General features: G+C 35.9%; 1 pseudogene; it reads right to left on the bottom strand.

The window, feature by feature from the left end:
• Nucleotides 1-3,122: 3,122 nt before the first annotated feature.
• Nucleotides 3,123-3,640, bottom strand: LOC149169621 (uncharacterized; annotated as a pseudogene).
• Between the last annotated feature and the right edge of the window lie 4,012 nt (nucleotides 3,641-7,652).

Here is a 7,652-nt window from a genome sequence, read left to right as displayed (position 1 = left end):
ATATGGCATATATAGTTATGTCTAGTATTTAACCATAAAACTTGTAGAACCAAACTTTCCCTAATCAACCATTGACCACATCCATAGTACTTCCACTCATTATTCCTTTGCTATTCGTAAAGCAAAGTAGGAATTGGGAAATGCTGTCACACTGCACGTCCTGCAACCAACCCAACCCTTTTGACCAACGGACTCTTTGAGAGATTATGGCATTGCGATAACAAAGAAGCTGAATGTTGACATATTGGTGAGATTACGCCATTGTGACTATGGCAATGACGCTGCATGTAAAAATAACCATCACAACGATAACATAACTATTAATTTGACTTTAACTTTATTTCCAGATTTTAAGAATATTTTGAAATTAGGAAATAAAAGTAAAATTAATTGTTTAACGTGGCGGGATCTTTTTTAATCAAATTCTTAAAATCTAAAGGAAAAATGAAGAACACATTAAAAAAAACAATTTCAACATGCCTATCAATCAATTTTAAAATTAAAAATTAATAAAAATAAGAAAACCTATCAACTAGCATTTGCACCTTATGTTGCAAAGGAAACGCCGTAAGGCATAGAGTGGTGAAGAATAACATAGAGTGGGGAAGAATAGGGACATGTATAGAGTGGGGAAGGATAGGGACATGTGAATGGACATTGTTGAAAGTAAGGGTGGATGATAATGAGTTACAATTGCAATAGTTAGTTATGTGTATTCGTAAAATGGATTTATTTTAAATTTGTTGTTGTTGGTCTTTTTTTCTTTTTTTTTTAAATCCCCGAGATGTAATTTTTCCATATGCCACCTATTTATGGTGTTATTAGAAAATACTATTATATTGTAATGGAAGAGGTGAAAGATACGATACGACATTGTGAACAACATCATGGTCGTCATTCCATATTTGAAAATGCATGAGAAATTGTTGGAGCCATCATGATAATAATAAAAATTCCAGCATGATTTTGAAAAAAATTAGCTAATTTTTTTCAAAAAGTGGATTATAGTTGTCAAGTTTTAGAATTTTGAGTGCGTTAATTTTGCACAAAAAATGATAGAAATTACATCATGATTTTGAAAAAATCCAACTAATTTTTTTGAAAATGTCAATTACAAGGGTCAAGCTTCAGTATATTGGGCACCTAGGCATTCATGATGGATGCTAAATCCATTTCTACCATCCAAAAACAATTTAAACACTCCCACAGTCAAATTTCGGAATTTTCCATCCAGACAAAATTGTGACCTCTTTCGATATAAACCATGAGGATATTAAATGTCCTTAAAAACTACAGCATAGAACTTGGGAGCTTCAAGACCCAGGAATGGAATTTGGTAACATTTTTAAATGTAGTTTCCAATACAAACCAATGGGAATCACCCACAAGCTTTCAAGTTCATGGCCCCTAAATTTTTGCATTCTTGATAATGTTTTCTCACTATTTCAATGTCAATTTCATGATGCTTCCAAAAAAAATTACAAAACAATTTTATAAGTTTTAATTTCTATCTATAAAATAGCTACTCCATCATGAAGAACAGAGATTATTGCTACTCCATCACGAAGAATAGAGAACTTGCGAGCTTCGAGACCTAGGAATGGAATTTGGTAACATTTTAAATCGAGTTTCCAATACAAGCTTTCTCAATCTGACAGAATCACCTACAAGCTTTCAAGTTCATGGGCCCTAAATTGTGCATTCTTGATGATGTTTTCTCACTGTTTCAATGTCAATTTCATGATGCTTCAAAAAAACTATAAAATAGTTTTGAAGTGTTAGTTTTTATCTATAAATTAGCTACTTCATCATGGAGAATACACATTTATTAGGTATTATTTTGCATTTCACGTCATGTTGAATTATGAGTCATTGTGTAAGTAAAGCAACAAATGTAACCCGCATGTCTAATTCAACTCCATTACCAGTAGTTCATTCTATCAATTTGTGATGCTTATATGACATATTTTGTCTATGAATGGTGCAAGCATAAAAGTTCAATGCAGGACTGCAAGCCTCCTGGTCTGGTTGAACTCATTCTGTCAACTTTTTATTCTTATATAACATATAGTCTTTAAGGAAGCAACCAAGAAAACTTTAGTATAGTCCCGTAAGCCTCCTGCTGTAATTGACATTCCATTCATTTACATTCTAAGGAAAATTGTAAAGTTATAACTAAAATTGTAAGTTGGTTTGGATGGCCTAAGACCCGACATATCAAATCAGCAAAGGTAATTACTAAAATTCAGGTTATAAAGGCCCAAAGCCGTTGGCATTGCTCCACTATGAAAATTATTGATCTTAGTGAAACCGCATATTTATGATACAAAGAAAGTGTAGACACAATATGATCTTTGGATGATAAGCCTTTAGGTAAAGGCTAAAGTGTCAACACATCCTTAGCCTCAGATATCTCTAAATAGAATGGACACAATAAGCTTTAGAACATGACATTCATTAAACTTGTACTTTGAAACGAATTTCAAAGTATTCTCAGTTATTAACTTGCATTTCTACAAGCATATAGTGCAACAGGGAAAGTATAAATAGGGCAGGCCACAACAAAAAAGGTCTGAAGCTGATGCAGCTTCTCCTGGTTACAGAGCCTCTCTTCACTTTGTCCACTGTATGATAAGTACATCTAGAAAAGCTAGCAAATTGATCAATTGGAAGTCGAATAGTTCTGTTGGCGCATCCTGGCACCCCAAGATGATGCTTGACCCGCATCTCTAACATTAGCTCTCTGCTTCAAATTGTAGAGTTGGTCTTCCCATCTTGATCTCCATTCTTATTTTGCAAGTTCCTTCCAGAGGCCAAGTAAAATAGTCAAAACAAAATAGCAAGCAATGTATGTGTTAGCCACACATTTATCATGCTAAGAAACCCCTGGTTAGCACATTATACGAGTCATGGATCACAACACAATACCAAACGACACGCACGTCATGACATGCATAAAAAATAGGTGAATGAAGTTTTCTAGTCATTGTTTATAATACAAACCTAACATCTACACAACCTCCCTCAACAATCTAACACCTTAGAATACAAACGCTGCCTAACATATAACCTTTGGCTAAGACTTCAATTATGCATTCATTTCAAATTTATTTCTTTGCTTTTCACAGTTCAAGCACCTTCACTTGTTGCTGCAACTGCTCCAGTAATCACGCCTCGGCCCACTGCTTAGGACAACCCTTAGCATCAATGTACTCCAACGACATACAATGTTGGATACCTGGCAACCCTTCCAACTTGGAGCATCCATTGAACATTTAATACCCAAAGCTTTGTCAGTTCGACCAATCCCCGTATTCTCTTCAGCTTCGCACAATCATATGTCTGTAACTCTTTCAAAGATACCAATGTTTCAATACCTGGAAGCTCCTCTACATTTTCTGCACTGACTAATGTCCAGCACTTGAAGTTTTGGAAGACCAGAAAACCCTGCTATTTTCCTCAAGTTAGAGTAATTAGTCAATTCCAATTTTATCAGAGTCTTTGGCAATGTTCCAACCTCCACCAGATGATTACAAAACCTAAGGGAGACATATTTAAGGATGGGGCTGACACCTGTGGCAAATGATACCTCTGATAATTTCGTGTTATAAACTTCTAAGACTTGCAGTTGAGGCATGCAGTTGTCATTGGGAGATTCTAAATTATTCAATGCTTGCAACTGGAAATTCAGTACTCTCAACTCAGTCAACTAAGTCAACAGTCAAATAGTCACCGGAAAATGTTTCAATTCATTGCACTTCTCGAGCCCCAATTCCTGTAAGATCCTCAAGTGACCAAGTGAAAGTGGTAGACTGTCCAGTGAAGGGCTCCCTATTTCCAGAACTTCTAAATCGCCCAAGTCTCCAATTTCATTTGGAAATTCTTTTATGTTTGTACCCCTAAGATCTAAGTTTTTTAGGTACTTTTGATATGCTATTTGTGGAGGTAATATTTCAATGTTCTTACAATAGGAAACATCTAAACATTCAAGTGTGCTGATGTTCCCTAGTGTTTCGCTAGAGACGGTTAAATTATAACACCAACTCAAATCAAGATATTTAAGACGAATTAAATTACCAAAAGAACCTAGAAGCATCTGCAACTATAGGGAGTGAGACAGACCTATGTATTTCAGGTTTATTAAATTACCGAAAGGCTTTGGAAGCACATGCAAATGAGAAGAGCGAGACAGATCGATGTAATCAAAGTTTATTAAGCACCCAAAGGAATTTGGCAGAGAATTTAGATTTGGGCAACTTGTTAACTCCAATCATTTCAACGACAACAGATGACAAAATTCATCCAGCAAAGTTTTAAGATTAATCTTATGGAGGACAATCAATTCGAGGTGCTTAAGGTGCCCTATTGATTTTGGTAAATTTAAGTTGGCTCATCAATTCTCCATATTCTCCTTTGCCAAAGCTCTCAGCTCTCTCTTTCAATCTCAGTTATCATAGATTCACAATCTCAGTTAGCATAGATTCACAGACACATGACATAAACATCCAAACATATACACAACACACATTACAAAAAAACAAATATAGCAGTACATGGGTAGGTAGTACATGGGAATATGAATGATAGAGAGTATATTTAAAAACCTTATTTAGAAAACATAAATGTAAATGGCTTTCTTTTTTAAGATACTAATATTTTGGAATCTATTTGTCTCAAACTATGTGTTTACATTTCTTCCATAATAATCGCTAAATGTGAAGCTTATTATATATGCTTTGTCCCTATCCAAAAAGGATGAGTCAATCAGAGACCATCCATTCAAACACAGAACAACAAGCAAATATGTGTCCTGTCTTGAACTATATGGGTAACGTTCATCAGAGAATCTACCAAGGCTATATGCTAGGCAGACCTTACACTTTCTCCATAATGTTTTAATTTGGATTGTCGAAAGGCAACTACACAACCTCCCTCAACAATCTAACATCTTAGAATACAAACTCTACCTGACATATAACCTTTGGCTAAGACTTCAATTATGCATTAATTTCAAATTTATTTCTTTGCTTTTCACATTTCAAGCACCTTCACTTGTTGCTGCAACTGCTCTAGTAATCCTACCTCGGCCCACTACTTAAGACAACCCTTAGCATCAGTGTACTCCAACGACATACAATGTTGGATACCTAGTAGCCCTTCTAACTTGGAGAACCCATGAACATTTAATACCCGAAGCTTTTTCAATTCAGCCAATCCCCGTATGCTCTTTAACTTCGCACAATCATATGCCTGCAACTCTTTCAAAGATACCAATGTTTCAATACCTGGCAGCTCCTCTACATTTTTGCACCGACTAATGTCTAGCACTTGAAGTTTTGGAAGACCAAAAAGCCCTGCTATGTTCCTCAAGTTAGAGCAATTAGTCAATTCCAGTTTTATCAGAGTGTTTGGCAATGTTCCGACCTCCACCAGATGATTACAAAACCTGAGGGAGACATATTTAAGGATGGGGCAGACACCTAGTCAAATGATACCTCTGATAATTTCATGTTATAAACTTCTAAGACTTGCAGCCGAGGCATGCAGCTGTCATTGGGAGATTCTAAATTATTCAATGTTTGCAATCGGCTATTCAATACTCTCAACTCATTCAACTGAGTCAACAGTCAAATAGCCACCGGCAAATGTTTCAATTCACTGCAATTCTCGAGCCTCAATTCCTATAAGATCTTCAAGTGACCAAGTGAAAGTGGTAGACTGTCCAGTGAAGCGCTCCCTATTTCTAGAACTTCTAAATCACCCAAGTCTCCAATTTCATTTGGAAATTCTTTTATGTTTGTACCCCTAAGATCTAATTTTTTTAGGTACTTTTGATATGCTATTTGCGAAGGTAATATTTCAATGTTCTTACAATAGGAAACATATGAACATTCAAGTGTGTTGATGTTTCCCAGTGTTTCGCTAGAGACCCATGAACATTTAATACCCGAAGCTTTGTCAGTTTGGCCAATCCGTGTATGCTCTTCAGCTTCGCACAATCATATGCCTGCAACTCTTTCAAAGATACCAACGTTTCAATACGTGGCAGCTCCTCTACATTTTTGCACCGACTAATGTCCAACACTTGAAGTTTTGGAAGACCAGAAAGCCCTACTATTTTCCTCAAGTTAGAGAAATTAGTCAATTCTAGTTTTATTAGATTCTTTGGCAATGTTCCGACCTCCACCAGATGATTACAAAACCTAAGGGAGACATATTTAAGGATGGGGTAGACACCTGTGGCAAATGATACCTATGATAATTTCATGTTATAAACTTCTAAGACTTGCAGCCGAGGCATGCAGTTGTCAATGGGAGATTCTAAATTATTCAATGTTTGCAACCGGAAATTCAATACTCTCAACTCAGTCGACTCAGTCAACAGTCAAATAGTCACCGGCAAATGTTTCAATTCATTGCAATTCTCGAGCCTCAATTCCTGTAAGATCTTCAACTGACCAAGTGAAAGTGGTAGACTGTCCAGTGAAGGGCTCCCTATTTCCAGAACTTCTAAATCGCCCAAGTCTCCAATTTCATATGGAAATTCTTTTATGTTTGTACCCCTAAGATCTAATTTTTTTAGGTACTTTTCATATGCTATTTGCGGAGGTAATATTTCAATGTTCTTACAATAGGAAACATCTAAACATTCAAGTGTGCCGATGTTTCCCAGTGTTTCGCTAGAGACGGTTAAATTATAGCACCAACTCAAATCAAGATATTTAAGACGAATTAAATTACCAAAAGAACCTGGAAGCATTTGTGACTGTAGGGAGTGAGACAAACCTATGTATTTCAGGTTTATTAAATTACCGAAAGACTTTGGAAGCACCTGCAAATGAGAAGAGTGAGACAGATTGATGTAATCCAAGTTTATTAAGTACCCAAAGGAATCTGGTAGTGGCTTTAGATTTGGGCAACTTGTTAACTCCAATCTTTTCAACGACACTAGATGAAAAATTCATCCAGCAAAGTTTTAAGATTAATCTTATGGAGGACAATCAGTTCGAGGTGCTTAAGGTGCCCTATTGATTTTGGTAAATTTAAGTTGGCTCATCATTTCTCCATATTCTCCTCTGCCAAAGCTCTCTGCTCTCCCTTTCAATCTCAGTTATCATAGATTCACAATCTCAGTTAGCACAGATTAACAGACACATGACATAAACATCCACACATATACACAACACGCATTACAAAAAAGCAAATATAGCAGTACATGGGTAGGTAATACATGGGAATATGAATGATAGAAAATATATTTAAAAACCTTAGTTAAAAAACATAAATGTAAATGGCTTTCTTTTTTAAGATACTATTATTTTGGAATCTATTTGTCTCAAACTGTGTGTTTACATTTCTTCCATGATAATCACTAAATGTGAAGCTTATTATATATGCTTTGTCCCTATCCAAAAAGGATGAGTCAATCTGAGACCATCCATTCAAACACGGAACAGTAAGGAAAATATGCGTCCTGTCGTGAGCTATATGGGTAACATTCATCAAAGAATCTACCAAGGCTATATGCTAGGCAGACCTTGCACTTTCTCCATAATGTTTTAATTTGGATTGTCGAAAGGCAACTACACAACCTCCCTCAACAATCTAACATCTTGGAATACAAACTCTGCCTGACATATAACCTTTGGCTA

The sequence above is a fragment of the Pinus tabuliformis genome, chromosome 4_2 (assembly GCF_031772625.1).
Source record: "Pinus tabuliformis cultivar Carrire ecotype Pingquan chromosome 4_2, CPIR1, whole genome shotgun sequence".
Classification (NCBI taxonomy): domain Eukaryota; kingdom Viridiplantae; phylum Streptophyta; class Pinopsida; order Pinales; family Pinaceae; genus Pinus; species Pinus tabuliformis.
The sequence above is the reverse complement of the archived record's forward strand: the minus strand, read 5'-3'. Positions and strand labels throughout refer to the sequence as shown.